At 41.4% G+C, this 2464-nt stretch overlaps 1 non-coding gene across 1 annotated transcript; it reads left to right on the top strand.

Moving 5' to 3' along the window:
* The first annotated feature begins 2091 nt into the window (after positions 1-2091).
* On the top strand, positions 2092-2198 carry LOC141650802 (small nucleolar RNA R71). Its single transcript, XR_012546816.1, has one exon. It is a non-coding gene; the product is annotated as a small nucleolar RNA R71 (small nucleolar RNA).
* The last annotated feature ends 266 nt before the right edge of the window (positions 2199-2464 follow it).

Below are 2464 nucleotides of genomic sequence, written 5' to 3'. Positions count from 1 at the left end.
TTGATGTTGCTCGACACCTTGAAGAAGTAATCAAAAGCTTGTTCATTATCATGATAAAGATCTTCAATAGACCTTTGCCCTTGTTGTCGGTCTTGATCGATAGCATTGCCAATATAGGGATTGAAAATTCCTTCAAATTCATCGTCCCAAAGACCACAAACTTCATCTACTTGATCACTAAAGATCTCTTGAGTTGATAGAGACAACTCTCCCACTTTCTTGTCTTGGCCAATGAGGCCATCCTCTTCATTGCTTGACTTTGGTGAGCTTTCCAAGCTCTCTTTGTTACAATTCACTTGCTCTTTGAGTGGAGCATCTTCAATTTTCTTCTTCCATTGGAGTTCCGACTTCTTCCTATCATTCTTCCGGCTATAATGATCAATCATAAAGCATGGTTCATGCAAACGAGGAGCTCTCATGGTCTTGTCAAGATTGAACGTTATGCTCTCATCTCCCACTTCTAGAGTGAGCTCTCCATGCTTCACATCAATCACCGCACCCGCGGTGTGTAAGAAAGGTCTTCCTAGAATGATTGGAATGTTGGAGTCTTCTTCCATGTCAACAATGACAAAGTCCACCGGGATGAAAAATTTCCCAACTCTTACGGGAACATCTTCCCATATCCCTAATGGTGTCTTCGTCGATCTATCGGCCATTTGGAGTGTGATATTGGTGCATTTAAGCTCTCCCATCCCCAACCTTTTACTCACTGAGTATGGCATAACACTCACACTAGCCCCTAGATCACATAAGGCTTTGTTGATCGTGGTGTCGCCAATGGTACACGGTATTGAGAAGCTTCCCGGATCTTTGAGTTTTGGAGGTGAACTCCCTTGAAGTATTGCACTACTCACCTTAGTGAAGGCGATAGTCTCAAGCTTCCGGATCGACTTCTTCTTTGTGAGGATGTCTTTCATGTATTTTGCATAGGCCGGCACGTGATTGATTAATTCCGTGAAAGGAATTGAGACTTCCAAATTCTTCACAATTTCCATAAATTTTCCGAGTTGGTCATCAAATTTGGGTTTGGCTTGACGACTCGGAAAAGGAAGTCTAATCACAATGGGCTCCTTCTCCTTGACCTTGTCTTCATTTTTTTTTGAAATTTCGTCTTTTGATGGTTCCCCATCCTTGGAGTTATGCACAATTTCTTCTTTGTCACTAGCTTCCGCAACTTCATCCTCAACTTGCTTCTTCGGTGCTTCATACCTTGTACCACTTCTCAAGTGAATGGCACTAACCGTTTCATGTCTTGGGGGATTACTTTGAGGTGGTAATATCCCTATTTGTCTTTGTGAGCTTGAAGACGCTAGTTGAGTCAATTGGGTTTCCAACATTTTGGTGTGAGCTAGGATGTTGTTGATGGTGATTTCCTTTGCTTGGCTATCCTTTTGCATTTGAGTGAAAAATTCTTGTTGATTCTTTTGCATTTGAAGGACCGCTTTTTGAACATCAAAACCTTGGTCATTTTGTTGATTGTATGGAGTTTGATTTTGGTAACCTTGGTTTTGGTTGTAAAAGGGTCTTTGATTTTGGTTTCTCATGGGAGGTGGGGTGTATGTTGGTTGAGGGTTTTGAACATTTTGGCTTTTGTATGAGTGATTTGGATGGAATTTGGTGTTTTCATTGTAATAGTTGGAATAAGGGGTACCACTCTTGTATGCTTGGAAAGCATTCACTTGTTCATTTGTTCCCCTACATTCACTTTGGTCATGTCCCAAAGTTCCACAATTCTCACATATCCCACTTGGGATTGATGAAGATGCCGTCATGGCATTAACATGATGCTTTGGTGATTTTGAGGCTTCTTCAAGTCTAGCCATAGCTTTTTCAAACTTCAAATTGATGGTATCAATGTGAGCACTAAGTTGAGCACCCAATTGAGTAATGGAGTCCACTTCATGCTTTCCTCCTCTAGTAGCCTTGCGAGGTCTACTATATTGTGAGTTATGGACCGCCATTTCCTCAATTTTGTTCCAAGTTTGATTGTCATCAACTTCGGTGAACATTCCATTTGATCCCATGTTGAGAATGTTCCTTGAATCTTCATAAAGACCGTTCCAAAATTGTTGTACCAAGAACCACTCGCTAAGTCCATGGTGAGGACATGAGCGACAAATTCCCTTAAACCGCTCCCAAGCTTCATTCAAAGATTTTTCATCCCTTTGCTTAAAACCCGTGATTTGAGCTCTTAGCATGTTAGTCTTTTCCGGTGGATAGAACTTTTTGTAGAAAGCTAGAGCCAACTTCTTCCAAGAATCAATTCCGAGAGTAGCCTTATCAAGGCCTTTCAACCATTGTTTCGCGGTGCCAATTAGAGAAAAAGGAAATAAGACCCATCGAATTTGGTCTTGAGTTACACCGGTTTGAGAAATCGCATCACAATAGTCACAAAAGGTTTCCATATGAGAGTGAGGGTCTTCACTAGGCATCCCCCCAAATTGGCTTCTTTCGACTAATTGGA

Source organism: Silene latifolia, chromosome 3 (assembly GCF_048544455.1).
Source record: "Silene latifolia isolate original U9 population chromosome 3, ASM4854445v1, whole genome shotgun sequence".
Taxonomy (NCBI): Eukaryota; Viridiplantae; Streptophyta; class Magnoliopsida; order Caryophyllales; family Caryophyllaceae; genus Silene; species Silene latifolia.
This window is presented reverse-complemented; position numbering and strand designations above follow the sequence as displayed.